The sequence below is a fragment of the Cornus florida genome, unplaced genomic scaffold (genome assembly GCF_030987335.1).
Source record: "Cornus florida cultivar Cherokee Brave unplaced genomic scaffold, ASM3098733v1 CherokeeBrave_3.0.0_Hap2_Chr11, whole genome shotgun sequence".
Lineage (NCBI taxonomy): Eukaryota > Viridiplantae > Streptophyta > Magnoliopsida > Cornales > Cornaceae > Cornus > Cornus florida.
This window is the reverse complement of record NW_026775581.1, coordinates 100,466,640-100,485,346: the sequence shown is the minus strand read 5'-3', so window position 1 is coordinate 100,485,346 and position 18,707 is coordinate 100,466,640. Positions and strand designations below refer to the sequence as shown.

The 18,707-nt window shown below is 34.8% G+C and overlaps 1 non-coding gene across 1 annotated transcript; it reads left to right on the top strand.

Moving 5' to 3' along the window:
* The first annotated feature begins 12,614 nt into the window (after positions 1–12,614).
* LOC132287281 (small nucleolar RNA R71) lies at positions 12,615–12,721 on the top strand. The gene has a single exon (XR_009472981.1). It is a non-coding gene; the product is annotated as a small nucleolar RNA R71 (small nucleolar RNA).
* Positions 12,722–18,707: the final 5,986 nt, after the last annotated feature.

Below are 18,707 nucleotides of genomic sequence, written 5' to 3'. Positions count from 1 at the left end.
AGTGTTTACAAACAAGACATTTATTTTGGGACATCCAAAAATAAAAAGATGGACAAATTTTTTTATTTTTTAAAATTTTTTTTGGGAATAGGGAGAGTATTATAATATGTCACCAATTACCAACAATAATTTTTTGACTTCTCTAGTGACAAAAACTTTTTATTTTTATTTTAAAATTCTAACAACAAGACCAAATCGCTTTTTTTATTTATTTATTTTTTATTGTAGTGAGTTTTTAATATTTTTATTATATTAATAAGAGTAACTTTTAAAATTTGTTTTTATTACTGTAAAAGATAAAAGAAGTATTTCGTAATTAGTGTAATTATTTAATTAAGTCAATATCAAAAGAATAATGTGAAAATATTATTAAAAAAAAATAGTATAAATATTTTTAGAATGGAAAGGAAGGGGTAGTAGTCTAATCAAAATCAATGTATTAGCCGGCAAATAATAATTCCAAACAAACTCATAAATGAATACACTGGAGGACCCACCATGATGCAAAGAACTATATAATGTAAAAGACTCTGACTTTGAACAGCCTTGAAATGACATTTTAGTGCCAAAATTATTTATATAAAACAATTATTTATACAACCATATATAGACTTGAGACTTAAAGACTTAGAAAACTTGAAAACATCACCTTAAATTATTTCTATACAATGGATTTTTTTTAATCTTTCTTTTTCCAATATATTGTGTGAGAACTGCTTATCAAAGTTTTCACTATTATTAGCTCAAATATAATTGAAACTTAATATGAGGCTGGATTAATATATAATAAAAGAAATTTGGATGTTAACGGGAAGATGATACTCAATTTCTGAACACTTCATATCAATGTGTATTAACAGCTAAATTACTGAACTTCTTTGCGGCAAATTTATGTAAATTATCCAAATATATAGCTCTGGTTTATTTGGCAACGGTTGATTCCATGGTGCAATCTAACCTTTGTTTCCATATAATGCTTCTGGTGTACTTTCAATCCACTTCACCCCTCTAGCCTTCAGCTCATTTTTATTTTGCCCCAGCAGTAATCAAACAAACTTTATAAAAATTAAAAAGTATTCTCTAAAATTGAAATTACAAAAAAGTCCATAAAACCCAAAACAATTTTAATACCATACAATTTTTTCTACTAACAATGGATACTTCATCTTCTTAATAAACTCAACTCTCTTCCTCAACACCCACACCCCTCCCATCACTACTCTTTCAATCCAACTATGAAATTTTTTTATTTTATTTATTTGGATCTTCCCTTTCACTCCGCGTGTTCTAATTCCTTCTTAAACAATTTCAAATTGAACCACACCTGTACCTTATTAAATTTTCAAGATATTGTGCAAAGCGCACATTCATACAAGTTGAGTGCTGGCAATTTCCCAATGAATTGTTTGCACTCAAAGAAAGTCAAATCTTATACATAATGTTATATAAAAAGGCAAATTTTTCAAAACCCCTAAAACTATCAAAAAATGATCATAAAACCCCAACCAATTTTATAAACCCCCAACAATATAGCAACGTTATCATTTTACCCCAACTCTGGTAATGGGCCGTTAAGGGTATGTGAAATAACTAAATTACCCTTATTATATTCCCTTTTATTTAAAAAACCAAAAAATTATATGTTTAAAATTACAATATTATCCTTTACTGATTGCATCTATGTTTGGTTCCCATCACATAACCCACCACCGTCACTGTGCCTAACAACCACTGCCCAGGCGACAAAAACCTCACAACCACTGTGTATGGCAACTCCATTGTTGTTTCAAGAGGGAACTGGACTTGTAGGACTGTTCCACGTTTTCGAGATGGACTTGAATCGAACCATAGATTTCAGCGGCAGAAGCACAAGGATCTCCACCACCAGGTCCTCGTTATTGCCAATGATTTCAGCAGCGGCAAACCGTCTCTGTGCATTCCGGCACCTTTTGTTGGAAACAAGGTATACAAAACAAAAACTTTGGATGAAATTTGGAATAGATTCCGCTAAGAATTTTTTGTGGATCTATAAACCAACGCGTTACTCTCCGCAAGGAGATGAACGTGGTATATTTACTTTCTCAAATCCATTTCTGGGTGAATGAGAAATTAGATCCAAAGTGAGGTGTTTGAAAAGCCTAAATGGAAAAAATGTTGAAACCAATTGAAGTTTAAATAAGTCAAGCTTGGGCTTGGATTTGGGTTTGGGCTTGAGCTTGGGCCTAATTGTAAAGTCTGGATTATTCCTTTTATTAAATGGAATTTTAGATTGAGCCTATTTTTGGGTTGGGCTTATTTAAATGGGTTTCACAAATGGGTGGGTTTTTTTTGGGTTGTTGGTTTTTTGAATTAAAAAAAAAAAAAAAAAAAAAAAAAAAAAAAAAAAAAAAAACCATTTTTTAGTTTTTCTAAAGGGTTACACCTTTTAAATTAAAAAAAAAAAAAAAACCATTTTTTAGTTTTTCTAAAGGGTTTCACCTTTTAAATTAAAAAAAAACTGGTGCGATCGAGCATGTGCACAAAATAACGCACAACACTTTAGGTTTAGAAATAATGTCAAGTGGGTACCATATTTTAAAATTTATAAAACCACTAAACACTTATACGATGGAGTATGAAGTGAGCAGAGATCGTCCCAAGAGATCTAAACAATTATAGGTTTTTCAGAATTGAATTCTACTTTAGTGCTTATGTGATTGCTAAAAAGGTTTGGTTTTGTGATTAGACTAATTTTAAACTTAATAATGCAAATAAAGAGTAGAGTATAAAAGATTGGAAAGAGACTTAGGGTGTAGGATTCACCACTAAGCACATTTCCTAACTCATTAACTTTTAACTAATTGGGGAATAAAAATGTGTAATCTAGAATGTGGCTAACAATTGTAATAAAAAGTATAAACCATCAATTTCAAGCATGAATCAACTACCTAATGACAATTAAATTAAGTGTAGTGTAATTCACCAATTCAAAGCATGATTCATCAATTTAAGTTACAATTTCAACACACATTAATCTAGAGGGTAATGCAATTGTGACAATAAGTATGGATTTCAAGCACTAGTATGGATTGTCTACTTACCTAGGAATTAAATTGTAATTAAATTAATTAACTTTAAATTAAACTAACAAGCCTGAAATTAAACTATGTAGACAAGACATTAACCTAATTTTGTAGTACAACCCGTCTAATAAAAGCAATTTCCATCAAATCAAAACACAATTACATCTAATTAATACAATGTATAGCCATCACAAGATTCAAGTCACAAAGAAATCAAGTGTAGAAATTGATTATCATTCAAAAATATATAAGACAATATGAAATTGACATAGACAATCAAATGAAAGAATTAATATATATATATCAAGGCTATAACATAAATTACACAAATTAATCCCTAAAAGTCAAGAGTTAAGAATTAGGTTACATGTTTAGGGTTTATCCAACCCTAAGTTGAAGAATCAGCCACTCATGGTTGATGGATGCAAGATGTTAACAAGCCACATCCTTTGATTTATTTGGCTCCTCTTCTTCTTCTCTGAGCTTTTCTCAAGAACCCTAACTTTTTCTTCTTCGTGTTTTCCAGAGAGAATAAAAATATCGATACAGAATACTAAAAAAACTTAATCCAATAATAATATTCACCTAAATAAAATAAATATTAACCCTAATCTAATGGCTCACTGGGCCTTAAGTAACAACCCTATTAAAGCCCAATAGTTCATAAAATAAGCCCAAGCAATAAAAAAAATCTGTAATATTGCCAAGTCCTGGGGGATCGATCCCCCACCCTGGGGGATCGATCCTCCCAGAGTTGGAAATTTCCTTTAAGCCCTATTTAGCTCCATTTTAGTCCCGAGCTCATTAGTTTGCTTTTTCATCTTTGGGAACATCATCAAAGGCCTGAGATTGACCGCTTTTGAAAAATAAACACATTATACGAGCAATGGGCTGCAACCTCCTTTTTGCCATTTTCTGAGCTTTTTCTGAATATCTTTGCTTGACTATAAAAAGGCTTTAATGGACCGTTCTTAGCTCATTTTAACTTTATTGCCCTGAGATACACATAAACATAAATTAGGACTAAAACATGAAATTAAGATAGATACAAAGACTGAAATACCCTAGCTTAGGTGCTGAAATGTGCAACATTTAAGCACTTATCACGCCCCCAAACTTAGATATTGCTAGTCCCTAGCAATGAACTACAGCATAGAAATAAAATAAACATATATACAACTATGAACTAATAAAAGAAATAAAGATAACACCACTTTCGTAGGGATCACGGTTGCATTTAGCATATGCAACAAGCCTTTTAAACTCCTAGGTTACCCCTAGTGGACGAGTGAAGTCTCGTGAGGGTTTCCAGAAATGGTACCCACAAACATCAAAAGCTCTTTCTTACTTGAGAAGCAACGACACATATTAAACAAGTGTTGAAAGTAGACTACCTCAAGTATGCAAATTTCTGCCATTTCTAAGCTATTATCAACATTTCAACATCATGTAAGCAAAAACGGTCCTCCACACATCAATCAATTAATCATGCAAATTGAATCAATTCTATTATCCTTTTAAGTGAACCGGCATCAAAATGTGTTGTTATCCTAGCAAATCAAAGTAATGGCATAGCCTTACCCTCAAACTAGCATGCAGATATAGTACCAGACATCAAGACATTGAATGAACCTAGCTTGTTATTTAATCAAACATTCTTTTTTATTTTTATTTTTTATTGATTTCATTTTTTTTTATTTTTTTTTATTTTTATGTATGACCATGTGCAATGTCCAAGTTCCTTAAGCTCTCTAATCACCCCATGTAACAAGCGTTGAGCCAACGACTCCCAAACCAGATGGTTTTAGGGCGTTAAGTGTAAAGACACTCCTAAGGGCGTAATGACTCGGAATGGCTAGGTTACGAACTCAAACTAATCATACATCTTACATTCTTCCATTGTCTTCCTTTTTAATCAGTTGACATGTTAAAAGAATGCAGTTTTTTTTATTTTTTTATTCCTCACTTTTGGTGAGTGCTTTTATTTATTTATTTATTTTTTTTTTGCAAGTTCATTTTATCAAGAATGAAAATTTTCAAAGCATACTAGCTCAATTGGGATAAACCAAGTCAATAATCAACTAAGCATGTACCCCACAAATTGAATGCTAGTGTGCACAAGTGCAAGTGTAGAATTCTAGAACCAACTCACAAAGCATTTTCAACCAACAAGATGATGTGTACTACAAGAGCAAACATGATGTCAAAAATTGAAATTTACCCTTAAATGGTATCCTAGAGCATACAAGAAGTATTAGACTCTAACAACTTGTTTTTCAAAGGCACTATGCTTCAAAAGTTCAAAATCATTGTCAAACACATCTCAAATATCATCATGCATTTAAAGCTCAACTTAAAATAGAATAAATCATGATGACCTTACCCCCAAACTTAAACTGTACATTGTCCTCAATGTGCAATGAGAATAATGAAAAATGATAGAAAGAGTATACCGTGATGACAAAGACTATAAAGTCTGGCAAGGATCCAGTAGGAAAAATGTCTCTCCTAAACTTGGATGCAAAAACCTAGCTGTATAATCATACTAGCAAACTCACAGCAAATATCACAGGGGATAAGTAATGCATATAGTTCAAAATAATATATAACACGATGCAAAGAAATATGAGATGAAACCCTTTATAAAATCAGAAAACATTCCTAACCAGTCAGAAGGGCATACTGAAAACACATATTTTTGAATTTTTTTTTTTATTTTTTTATTACAAGAATGGGATTGATCTCCCAGATGTTTTTTTTTTTTTTTTTTTAACACAAAGAAAAATATATTAAACTAGAAAGAAAAATATATACTAAATTAGAAAGAAAAATATATACTAAAATAAAATAAATATATATATACATAATAATAAACAAATTATAATAAATGGAAAGAAAATTAAGTTTTTTTTTTTTTTTTTTAAGAAACAAAGAAAAAAAAAATATGTATATACAACCTACAAAATAAAAAAATAAATAAATGGGCTAAGTTTAACGTCTCTAGCAAGACGGAATGCTAGTGAAATTTATTTATTTAAAATAAATCAATTCAATTTTTTTTTTTTTTTAAATTATCAATGCAATTTTTTTTTTATTATTTAAATTTTTTTATGTATTATTTTTTATTTAATTTATTATTAAATTAATTTTTTATATTTATTTAATTTTTTCCTTTTCCCTTTTTTTTTGCTTCCCTTTTTTTTTTTTTTTTTTTAATATCACAAGCTCGTCGGAGAAGACAACCGGCATAGCTGGGTAAACCGGCCAAGAATCGCCAGCGATACCAGCAAACAAGCTGCGACGCCGATGAACCCAGAAAACGGCGCTACAGAAGACGAAAAGCCGCGATGCTGTAGAAGATGAACAGCCGCTGGAATCGCTGCTGGGTCTCGCCGGCAGAACAACAATCCAGCCGGGACCTGAAGAGAAGAACCAAATCAAATCGGCGAACCCAACTCATCTTGTAATCGTCCCAATCGAAACCCAAAGAAACTCAGCCGGAATCGCTGGGGAAAACGGCGACCCAGCCACGACAAGAGAAAACGGCGATGCAGAAACTCGCCGAAAAGATAAAGCCCAGCCAAAATCGTTCTGTTGCTATTTTTTTATTTTTATTTTGACCCACAAACTCGCCGGCGATAAGCCCAGCCGAAATCACCGGCGAGACCAAGCCGAAATCGCTGGAAACAGCGACCAAGAAAACGGCAAACGGCGACCCACAAAATCGCCAGAGAAGAACCGTGAACCAGCCGCGATCTACGGAGAGAATCCAGCCTTGATCGCCGGCGAAACCAGCCTAAATCGCTGGAAAAACTCAGCCTCGATGCCGGAGAAGAACTACGAACAGCCACGAGAAGAGAAGAGCGAACCGTGAGGGTTGGACAATGAAATTGGGTTTAGAGATTTTTAGGGGAAGAAGCAGAATTTCAAGCAACAGAAGAGAGTAATGTATTGGAGGTTTCAAGGGCTAAGGTGTGATCGATCTGCTTTTAGGAGAAACACAAGTAAAATGGGATCGATCTCCTACCCATTTTTGGGGGTTGATCTTTCTTTTTTCTTTTTTTTTTCAATTTATTTATTTTTTTTTTTTAAAAAAAAAAGAAAAAAAAAATAAACTAAAAAGAATATATACACTAAAATAAAAAATAGATAAAAAAAAATAATAATAAAAATAATAATAAATAAAATTAAAATAAAATCACTTATCAACCTATACTAATTAATACTTTTTTTAAAAAAAAAATTTATGTTTTTGAATAAATCAAAACTAACATGAAATATATACAAAAATAATAAAAATAATAATAATAAAATAGAAATAAAATTAAACACCAACCTACATTACTCATTTCCAATTTTTGTTTTTTTTTTTTAATTTTTTTTTTCACTTTTTTTTTAATTTAAAAATGCATAAATGTACAAAAGGAAAAATAAAAATAAAAGAATAATAAAATGGAAATTAAAATGCAACAAAAGAGAAACTCGATACAACTAGTGTTTAACGTCGCTAAAAAGACGTGAGATGTTCTCAATCTTCAAAGTAAATGGGATCTACCAAGAGGGGAAATTCCACATTTCTTTGAAAATTTTGTCCATCAATGTATGGTTCAAGCCTTTGACCATTAACTTTGAAGGTCCCTTCATCTTTTAGATTTTTAAGTTCAACCGCCCCATGAGGTGAGACGGAGATAATTTGATAAGGGCCTTCCCATTTGGTTCGAAGCTTTCCAGGGAAAAATTTGAGCCTAGAGTTGAATAACCAAGCCTTTTGACCGGCTTCAAAGGACTTTTTCACAATATGTTTATCATGAAATGCTTTTGTCCTTGCCTTGTAAATTTTTGAACTATCATAAGCATCATTTCTCAATTCCTCTAGCTCATTGAGTTGGAGTAAACGGTCCTTTCCAGCCTTATCAAGATCAAAGTTGAGCCTTTTTAATGCCCAAAATGCTTTGTGTTCTACCTCAACCAGAAGATGACAAGGCTTTTCATAAACAAGTCTATATGGAGATATGTCTATTGGAGTCTTGTAAGCTGTCCGGTAAGCCCACAAAGCATCGTTCAATTTTCTTGACCAATCTTTTCGGGTCGGATTGACAGTTTTCTCAAGAATATGCTTGATTTCCCTATTTGACACCTCGACTTGCCCACTTGTTTGGGGATGGTAGGGAGTGGTCACTTCATGTGTGACGGAGTATTTCAACAAAAGTTGTTTCAAGAATTGATTACAGAAATATTTTCCTCCATCACTTATCATAGCCCTTGGCATACCAAAACGAGCAAAGATATTTGATTTGACGAATGCAATTACCACGGAGTGGTCATTCGTTTTGGTAGCACAAGCCTCAACCCATTTTGAAACATAATCAACGGCAACGAGGATGTATTGAAAGCCATAAGACATTGGGAATGGTCCCATAAAGTCTATGCCCCATACATCGAAGATTTCAACAACGAAGACTGAAGTTAAGGGCATCATGTCTCTCTTTGACATTGATCCCAACTTTTGGCACCGAACACACACCTTGCAAAAGTTATAGGCATCTCGGTGGATAGTGGGCCAGAAGAGCCCACTTTGAAGAACCTTCAAAGCGGTCTTTTTTCCACTGAAATGCCCACCACAAGCAAGTGTGTGACAAAACACAAGGACGCTCGGAACTTCACTTTCCGGCACACATCTTCTTATGATTTGATCCGGGCAATAACGAAACAGAATGGGATCTTCCTAATAGTATTTCCGGATGGTAGCAAAGAATCGGTCCTTTTCTTGTTTTGACCAAGTAATGGGAAGTTTGCCGGTTACAAGATAATTAACAATGTCGGCGAACCAAGGCAACGTCCCATTTGAGATTTGAAAGAGTTGTTCATCCGGAAATGATTCATGAATTTCAAGATTTGGAGAAGATTCAACCATTAATCTAGACAGATGATCGGCAACGACATTGTCGGAGCCCTTTTTATCCTTGATTTCAAAGTCAAATTCTTGAAGAAGTAGTATCCATCTTATCAAGCGAGGTTTGGTTTCCTTTTTCATTAAAAGATGCCTAAGAGCGGCATGATCGGAAAACACAATTACCTTGGATCCTAAGAGATATGACCGAAATTTATCAAGGGCATATACTACGGCAAGTAACTCTTTCTTGGTGGTAGAATAGTTTAATTGGGCACCTAAGAAAGTCTTACTCGCATAGTATATTGCATATGGTAGTTTACCTACCCTTTGCCCCAAAACAGCACCCATTGCGAAGTCGGAAGCATCACACATAATCTCAAATGGTAATGACCAATTTGGAGGTTGCATGATGGGAGCGGATGCTAGAAGAGTGCGAAGTTGATGAAAAGCATTTAGGCATGCTTCATCAAAGACAAATGGAGTCTCCTTGGCAAGAAGGTTGCACAAGGGTCTAGCAATTTTGCTAAAGTCTTTGATAAACCGGCGATAAAAACCGGCATGTCCTAGAAAGGAGCGGATTTCTCTCACCGTAGTAGGTGGAGACAATTCAGAAATTAGCTCAACTTTCGCTCTATCTACTTCTATTCCTCTTTTAGAGATGACATGTCCAAGCATGATTCCTTCTTAAACCATGAAATGGCTCTTTTCCCAACTTAACACAAGATTAGTCTCACGACATCTTTGAAGCACTTTTTTAAGATTTTGGAGACACGAATCAAATGAGGACCCAAAAACCGAGAAGTCATCCATGAAGACTTCTAAATACTTCTCCACCATGTCCGAAAAAATTGACATCATATACCTTTGGAAAGTGGCAGGAGCATTGCACAATCCGAAAGGCATTCGTCGATAAGCAAATGTACCGAAAGGACATGTGAATGTGGTCTTTTCTTGATCCAATGGATCTAGGGCCACTTGATTGTACCCCGAGTAACCATCTAGGAAGCAATAGTATTGTTGCCTAGCCAATCTTTCCAAGATTTGGTCAATGAAAGGCAATGGAAAATGGTCCTTCCTAGTGGCAGAATTCAGCTTTCGGTAATCTATGCAAACACGCCATGAAGTGGCGGTGCGTTTCGAAATAAGATCACCCATAGCATTTTCAACAACTGTGATTCCCGTCTTTTTAGGAACCACTTGAGTTGGACTAACCCATTTGGAATCAGAGATAGGATAAATGATTCCCGCATCTATAAGTTTCACAACCTCCTTCATGACAACTTCCTTCATATTTGGGTTCAATCTCCTTTGAGCATCCCTAAATGGCTTTTCATCCTCTTCCATGTGTATGCGATGCATACAAATAGAAGGGTCAATGCCTTTTAAGTCAGCCACACTCTATCCAATGGCTTCTTTGTTAGCTTTAAGCACTTCCAAAAGATCATTCTCTTGGTTATTTTCAAGATTGGAAGCAATGATGACCGGAAGAGTCTCTTTTGGGCCTAAGAAGGTGTATTTCAGATTTGATGGAAGGGGCTTAAGCTCAAGAATAGGAGGAGAGATGAGAGATGGAACTGGTGGAGTACTAGAGAGTGAAGGAAGAAGTTCTTTCTTGCTTTTCCAAGGTGGGTAATCCAAAGTGGCCACAGAGTCCATTAAAGCATTCACCTCACTTATGGATCCTTCTGTGTCAAAACCACAACTTTCAAACATTTCACAAAGGCACGCCTCAAGAGGGTCCTTAGAGAGAATAGAGGGAAGAGTCTCCTCTATGGTTTCATCTAAGACATCTACTAGGAAACACTCGTCTTCATCTGTGGGATGCTGACTTGCATTGAAAACATTAAGTTTAACCATCATGTTGCCAAAAGAGATGTCCATAATGCCGGATCTACAATTAATGGTGGCATTGGCAGTGGCAAGGAATGGCCTTCCTAGGATGACTGGAATGTGATTGGTGAGATTAGGGACTGGCTCAGTATCTAGTACCACAAAATTAATCGGGAAATAAAATTTATCAACCTTAATTAGAATATCATCAACAATTCCCCTTGGTTTCTTAATTGATCTATCGGCTAGTTGGATTACTACCGATGTTGGCTTCAAGTCCCCTAATCCTAACTGCAAGTAAACAGAGTATGGAATGAGATTGATACTTGCACCTAAATCAAGGAGAGCTCTACGAACCTCTTGGTTTCCAATAACACAAGAAATGGTCGGAGCACCCGGATCCTTGAACTTAGGAGGAGTGTTAGACAGAATGATGGAACTCACTTGTTCCGTTAAAAGCACTTTCTTAAGGTCCCTTCCCTTACTCTTCCTCTTTTGTGTGCACAAGTCCTTCAAGAACTTTGCATATGGTGGAATTTGCCTAATTGCATTTAGAAGAGGAAGATTGATTTTTACTTGTTTAAACACTTCCATCATATCATGAATTTTCCCTTCTTGTCTCCCAAATGATGAAGTCTCTCTCAAAGCTTGAGGAAATGGAGCTTTTGGCTCATAAGGCTTCTCTAATTGGGGAGATGATGATGAAGATGACAGAATGTCCATTTTGGAACCACTAGCATCCAAAGAAATAGGAATAGGATTTGGAATGGGACGGATGCTACCACTTGGTTGCTTCAGTTCATTATCCTCCTTAGGTACCTCTACCTTATTATCCACTTTCCTACCACTCCTCAAGGTAGTAATTGCTTGAACTTGCTCATTTCCAGAAAATTCTGATGAAGGACTTGATTGCGCCATAAATTGCCCCTTAGGATTGGTCTCAGTTTGACTAGGCAATTTACCTTTCTCTCTCACATTTAAAGAATTAGCTAATTGCCCAATTTGAGCTACAAGCTTTGCAATTGATTGAGAGTGAGAATGAAACAATTAATTATCTTTTCGAAGATCACCTAAGGCTTGCATGACCTTGTCCTAAAAAGCGAAACTTTTAGGAGGCGCTTGATTTGGATTAGAGTAAGATTGAGAATTTGATGCTTGAGGTTGAGAATATGATTGAGAATTTGATGCTTGAGGTTGAGAGTATTGATTCACATTCTGAGGATAGAATGAAGGACGGTAACCTTGAGAATTCTGATTTTGATTTTGGAGATATGGGGGAACATACTTTGCTTGGTAACCTAGGAGGGTTTGCACCGTCTCCTTGATTTCTCCTTGCAAAGTTAGGATGATTTTTCCACCCCAGATTGTAAGTATTGGAATAAGGGTTGTTCCCTTGATGAATGAAAGTTACATTTGCTTGTTCTTAAGACTCACTTGGTATGACTTGTCCAAGAGGGCAATATGAAGTATGGTGAGTGTAACTAGAACAAGTCATGCACATTTCATTGGAAGGATGAGAATACGATTGAATTACCGGACCTTGATTCAAAAGGAATTTATCAAATCTTTGAGTAAGATTTTTTACCTCGGCGGCAATTTCCATGGAAGAGTCTATTTGATTTAGAGCTTTCTTTCCTCCCATATTTGCTAGGTGACCACCCCTAGAAGATGAAGATCTATGCATTGAGTTTTCACTCATTTTTTCGAAAAGAAGCCAAATTTCATCTTCATTTCTTTCTATGTAGCTTCCGCCACAAGAAGCATCAACAATGCCCTTATTGGCATCGGATAAACTTGAAAAAAAACATTGAACTAATTGCCACTTAGGAATGTCATGATGTGGACATTTCCATAGCAAGTCATTCAAACGTTCCCATGCTTCATGAAAGGGTTCTCCTTCTTGTTGTTTAAATTCACGAATGGAAGTTCTCATGGCATCGGTTCGACTTGCGTGGTAATACTTCTTTAGGAACTCTTGTTGCAATTGTGCCCAAGAGGTGATTGTATTTGGCCGCAAGTTGTTAAACCAATATTTAGCTTTATCCCGAAGAGTGAAAGGGAAAAGCTTCATTTTTAGGACTTCTTCCGGAACATCCGTGATTTTCACGGTGGAACAAACTTCCAAGAACTCATCTAAATGTTTATAAGGCTCTTCATTGCTCAACCCATAGAAAAGGGGGCATATGTTAATGGTGGAAGCCTTAATCTCATAATGATAAGCACGAAAATTTAGCAATTGAATGCAAGTGGGTGCATTATATTGATTTGGAGTGTAACGATCCCTAAGGACCATTGGAGGATTGAGAGGAGGATATGGCATTTGACCTTGTTGAGGATATGCCATTTGACCTTGTTGAGGGTATGCCATTTGAACATATTGTTGTTGTTGCTCACCAATTGGGGGAACAACATTTGGCCTTGGCATCCCTAGATTAGGTTGTTGCACCGCATGATTAACTGGTTGTGGCATTCCCAAGGGTGGATGCACACCTTGAGGATCCACAATATGAACTTGTGGTCGGTGGTGCATACCATTATGATCCACATGACCAAGATCTACAATGGGATCTTCAATTGGATCTATTGGGTCTTCCATTAAATGTGATGGAAGATCAAAATTTGAAAGATTAAGATGACTATCCCTAGTACTACTTCTCAAACGCCGAAGAAAAATTTCGAGATTTTGATTTACAAGAGTAAGAGGACGATTAAGTGATCTACGACCATGCATGCACTAGAACAAGTCAACACACCAACATTTCAAAATTTCAATCTCCACATACGATGTTCCCAAACTCCTCAATAATATCAATGCACTTAAAACAAATAAATGCCTCCACACGAGCCGATGCCTTCTACAAAAAGGTATGCTTGGACTTAATAATAAAACAATTCAATTTAAGCCTCCAATTGGGCTGTCCAAAGCATGCAAGATAGTAAACAATTAAGCACAAAAATTAAAGAGAAACTTACAAATGGTCCTTAAGCAACTTCAAAATTTTTTTAATTGCTTCCAAGTCCAGCATTTGCTCCACTTTGCTTCAAGTACCTAATTGACAAATCAAATGAGAAAATAAAAATTAAAATGACTTAAAAGTAAACAATCAACAAAGAACTAATGTCTAATTCAATTCTTTTAAAAACCGTTAGATCCCCGGCAACGGCGCCAAAACTATGGTGCAATCGAGCGTGTACACAAAATAATGCACAACACTTTAGGTTTAGAAATAATATCAAGTGGGCACCATATTTTAAAATTTATAAAACCACTAAACACTTATACGATGGAGTATGAAGTGAGCAGGGATCGTCCCAAGAGATCTAAACAATTATAGGTTTTTCAGAATTGAATTCTACTTTAGTGCTTATGTGATTGCTAAAAAGGTTTGGTTTTGTGATTAGACTAATTTTAAACTTAATAATGCAAATAAAGAGTAGAGTATAAAAGATTGGAAAGAGACTTAGGGTGTAGGATTCACCACTAAGCACATTTCCTAACTCATTAACTTTTAACTAATTGGGGAATAAAAATGTGTAATCTAGAATGTGGCTAACAATTGTAATAAAAAGTATAAACCATCAATTTCAAGCATGAATCAACTACCTAATGACAATTAAATTAAGTGTAGTGTAATTCACCAATTCAAAGCATGATTCATCAATTTAAGTTACAATTTCAACACACATTAATCTAGAGGGTAATGCAATTGTGACAATAAGTATGGATTTCAAGCACTAGTATGGATTGTCTACTTACCTAGGAATTAAATTGTAATTAAATTAATTAACTTTAAATTAAACTAACAAGCCTGAAATTAAACTATGTAGACAAGACATTAACCTAATTTTGTAGTACAACCCATCTAATAAAAGCAATTTCCATCAAATCAAAACACAATTACATCTAATTAATACAATGTATAGCCATCACAAGATTCAAGTCACAAAGAAATCAAGTGTAGAAATTGATTATCATTCAAAAACATATAAGACAATATGAAATTGACATAGACAATCAAATGAAAGAATTAATATATATATATCAAGGCTATAACATAAATTACACAAATTAATCCCCAAAAGTCAAGAGTTAAGAATTAGGTTACATGCTTAGGGTTTATCCAACCCTAAGTTGAAGAATCAGCCACTCATGGTTGATGGATGCAAGATGTCAACAAGCCACATCCTTTGATTCATCTGGCTCCTCTTCTTCTTCTCTGAGCTTTTCTCAAGAACCCTAACTTTTTCTTCTTCGTGTTTTCCAGAGAGAATAAAAATATCGATACAGAATACTAAAAAAACTTAATCCAATAATAATATTCACCTAAATAAAATAAATACTAACCCTAATCTAATGGTTCACTGGGCCTTAAGTAACAACCCTATTAAAGCCCAATAGTTCACAAAATAAGCCCAAACAATAAAAAAAAAATCTGTAATATTGCCAAGTCCTGGGGGATCGATCCCCCACCCTGGGGGATCGATCCTCCCAGAGTTGGAAATTTCCTTTAAGCCCTATTTAGCTCCATTTTAGCCCCGAGCTCATTAGTTTGCTTCTTCATCTTTGGGAACATCATCAAAGGCCTGAGATTGACCGCTTTTGAAAAATAAACACATTATATGAGCAATGGGCTGCGACCTCCTTTTTGCCATTTTCTGAGCTTTTTCTGAATATCTTTGCTTGATTCTAAAAAGGCTTTAATGGACCGTTCTTAGCTCATTTTAACTTTATTGCCCTGAAATACACATAAACATAAATTAGGACTAAAATATGAAATTAAGATAGATACAAAGACTGAAATACCCTAACTTAGGTGCTGAAATGTGCAACATTTAAGCACTTATCAAAAACCACTTTTTAGTTTTTTCAAAGGGTTACACCTTTTTCCGAACCATCATAACCCATGGTTGCACCCACTCGAAAAGGCACCTTACTACCTATAAATACCCCCTTTTGGATCATTTGCAAATCACACCAAATTCAGAGAATTCTTCTCTTCTTCTGAATTTTCTTCTTCTTCCTTCTCTCTTTAGTCTGTGGGTTCGAGCCTTAGTATTTGGGTTCGAGCCTTAGTCAGTCACTCTGAGTCCGAGTTCAAGTCAGAGAGTACTACACCGAGCCGGTTCACCTATTCCTTTAGTTTGCAGTGCTACTACCGAAGGAAGACAAGTCATTGTATCCTGGGAGATAGACGCCACTGAGTCCGTAAACACCATAGCGGGGCGAATCTGTCTTAAGGACATATAATCAAATTCTAGCCTCGACTTTTAATCAGGTTACTTTATTTATAATTTTAATTTTATTTTATTAAACTATACATTATAAGTAATTATATATATAGATTATTATTTTATAATATTTATATATATAAGCATTATATTATTTTATATTTACAAACAATATTTAAATAAATAATACTGTAGTATATGGTATACTTAGACCATATTTTGGACAACACCTTTTAATCCTAAAACCCATCAACAAAGTTGAATTCACTTTAGACTTGTTCCTCTCTTTGGATGGTTCTAATTAAACACTTCTATAGGCAAAATAACAAATCCTAATACAATTCGGTAAAGTGTGAAATCCTAATAGAACACTGACAACCTAAAAATAAAAATAAAAAAAAATTTATTTAAAATATCAACACAGTAAATAATTATTTGTATTTGAATAATTAAGATAAGATTTAGTCTATTAGTAGCGGTTGATGATGCAAACCTCATCAAACAAAGACACCGATGGCCAAGACGATCGGAAGCAGATCTAATCAGAACACCAGGCAGGTATAAAGCTGTCGTCTTTGCTCGCGTCTGTGGAGAAACATAGACACCGTCGGCGAATCTTATCGGAATTGACAATCGGTATGTATAAAAAACCGGCACCAGCAGATCTGATCAGAACACATTTGAAACGGCGAGACAGGTAGAACACAATTGAAACGGCGGGATAGGTAGAAAGTTGTGATCTTTGCTCAAGTCTGTGGAGGAATAGAGAGAACCTCGGCGAAGCCGAGTATAAAATCGGCAGATCTATTCAGAACAGCAAACGGCGAGAATTTGAGAAACTCTTACCATTATAGTTGAATTACTTACATTTCCCTTTCCCAGGCGATGTGGGACTGTGCACCCGTACCTTGCCAATGTGGTAGCCTGTCAGCGTCTTCGTACCCGCCCACGGCACACCTGCCCACAGGTTCATCACAATCCACCTCCCTTGGAGGCCCGACGTCCCCGTCAGCACACTTCCGACTGGGTCAAGCTCTGATAGCATTTGTAAGGACCCACTCCACCACATGGTATGATATTGTCCGCTTTTGGCCTGAGCCCGCATGATTTTGCTCTTGAGCTTTACCCCAAAAGGCCTAGTATCAATTGGAGTGACACACCTACATATAAGCACTTCACCTTTCCTTTACCCAGGCGATGTGGAACTGTGTACCCGTAACTCGTTAGTGTGGTAGCCTGACAGTGTCTCGCACCTGCCCACGACACACCCGCCTACGAGGTCATCACAATCCACCCCCTTGGATTGCAAAATTTTGTTGCAATTGGTAAGCATATATGAAAAAAAATTATTTTGTAATAAATAAATTTGTTTTTTTTTTTTTTTTTTTTTTTTTTTTTTTTTTTTTTCAACATACACAATTTCATATCCAATACTCTTCATTTATCTATAATTGTCTTTGTAGCTAAACGTGTTCTTTATTGGCACAAACATTTTTTTTAAAAAACTTTTTTTGTGGTAAATACTAAAGTAAACCTCATATTCATCCCAATAATGATACTGTCATAACTAGGGCGAATTCAGGAAGTTACATTTTCAGAGGCCAAAAATGATAAGAGTAGGGAGAGAAATACATGTACTCTGCTTTTTTGCATTACTTAATTGACAATGGGTTTTTTAGTTTGTCTATTAGTGTTCTAATTCCTTCTTAAATAACTTCAAATTGAATACTGTCTTATTAAGTTTTCGAGATATTGTGCAAAATGCTCCTTCACACGAGTTAGGTGCAGAAATTATCCCAATGAATTATTTGCACTCAAAAAAAGTCAAATCTTATACATTATGTTATACAAAATAATAGTTAATGTGAAATCATGGATGAATAATAAATTTAATCACTTCAATATTAAATGTTGACTAGTTGTATATGAAATTGAAATTGAAGTGTGACCTGAGGTTTGTTTATTCGCAAGTGGCAGCACTTTGATGGGTAATAGGAAAGTGATTTGCAGCTTCATTATCGAATGAACATTGTCCCAGCATCACCTACTCTACCAGAAAATATAATTAAATCAATGTATTAGCCAATAAATAATGGTTCTAAACAAACTTACATGTGAATAGACTTGAGGATGTGTGGTGGCCCTACCCTATTGATCATAGGTTAGGTTGATAAAAAGGAAAAAAGAAAAACGAAGAGAACCATTTCTCTATATATAACTACGTGGACTTGACTCATTTGAAGACACACCTTATTTTTATATAAAAGTTTTTCACTTTTTTATTTTATTTTTAAAAAGAAAAACGAAGAGAACCATTTCTATATATATAACTACGTGGACTTGACTCATTTGAAGACACACCTTATTTTTATATAAAAGTTTTTCACTTTTTTATTTTATTTTTTTATCTCTCTTTTGGTGAGAAGTGCTTATCACAATTTTTACCTTTATTAGCCCAAATCTATATAATTAAAACATAATCTATTATGGATGGAATAATAAATTATAAAAGAATTTTAAAGATTACGTAACAGGGCAGATGATATTTAATTTTTAATCACTTTATATTACGGTATTTGAGAAACTCTGACCTTTACATTTGAATTACCAAGTTCGTCATGTAACATTTCCCTTAAAGTATAAATAGATACACATGCTTCAAAATCAATAATAGTACAATTAAATACTCTAAT